At 47.7% G+C, this 1,010-nt stretch overlaps 1 pseudogene across 1 annotated transcript in view; it reads right to left on the bottom strand.

Annotated features, from left to right (window-relative positions):
- Positions 1-724, bottom strand: part of LOC103272603 — a 2,128-nt pseudogene extending 1,404 nt beyond the window's left edge. Inside the window, exon 1 of the transcript XR_505129.1 lies at positions 60-724. The product of XR_505129.1 is annotated as a bifunctional purine biosynthesis protein PURH-like (transcript). The remainder of the gene's footprint in view (positions 1-59) is intronic.
- Between the last annotated feature and the right edge of the window lie 286 nt (positions 725-1,010).

The following is a 1,010-nucleotide window of genomic DNA, read 5'->3' as shown; positions in this document are numbered from 1 at the left end:
ATCCACTCACCTCAGCCTCCCAAAGGCGCGGGATTACAGGCTGAGCCACCGAGCCCGGCTTGAGATATTCCTTTACTGTATTATTTCCTGAAGTAATCTGAAATCCCGTTATTATATTGTGCCATATGAGTGAATGCCTTCAAGGCTAACTGGTGTCTGGTCTCCAAGGTTGTGTCTTTACTCTTAGAGCTCTGTGTCTCTGTAGACATTGCGGCATGATCCTCTGGTTCACACACCGCTGTCATTCGCGCGTGTTTTTTGGCTGCAACTCTCAGTAAGGTTACTCCACCTACATCAATTTGCTCAACAGCCTCCTCAACAGTTACATCTGAAGAAGCCACTGTCTTCACAAAGGGATAGAGATTGCAGGCCACAACTCTGATACAATTGAAATAAAATCTGGCCATGTCAGTATTGTCTTCTGGGATATTACGAGCCAGGATTCCAGCATGGACTGCAGGATGTAAAGTTTTCACATGTCCTCCCAACTTTTCAAGAAATCCGGTCAGCTCAGAGACATCTCTGACTGCCAGACCAGCATTCCTGAGAGCTATTGCAGTCCCTCCAGAAGCGACCAGGCTCAAACTGGGAGAAGTTAGGTTTCTTGCAAATTTCACAAGGCCAGTTTTGTCAGAGACACTAAATAAGGCAAGCTGGCCGGGAGTCATGGCTGCAGGCGCAGTTCTGGTGGATAGTGAGGAGGCAGCGGTGACACCCCTGCAGAGGGAGGCTGTACAGCCTAATGGGTTTCTGAAGTGTGGCAAATTTTCTAAATAGTTTCCTTGATTTTTTTCTGAGGGAGAATGTTTCTCAGAACAATGAACTGGGGCTCCTTAGTTACCATAGGACAAACATACGTGTCTATATATTTAAAAACTTAGCCGGGCTTGGTGGCTCAGCCTGTAATCTCGCGCCTTGGGAGGCTGAGGTGAGTGGATTGCCTGAGCCCGTGGGTTCGAGACCCACCTGGGCAACTTGGTGAGACCTCATCCCTACAATAAATCACAAAT

Source organism: Carlito syrichta, unplaced genomic scaffold (genome assembly GCF_000164805.1).
Source record: "Carlito syrichta isolate Samal-C Ts95f unplaced genomic scaffold, Tarsius_syrichta-2.0.1 Scaffold312893, whole genome shotgun sequence".
In the NCBI taxonomy this organism is placed as follows: Eukaryota; Metazoa; Chordata; class Mammalia; order Primates; family Tarsiidae; genus Carlito; species Carlito syrichta.
The sequence above is the reverse complement of the archived record's forward strand: the minus strand, read 5'-3'. Positions and strand labels throughout refer to the sequence as shown.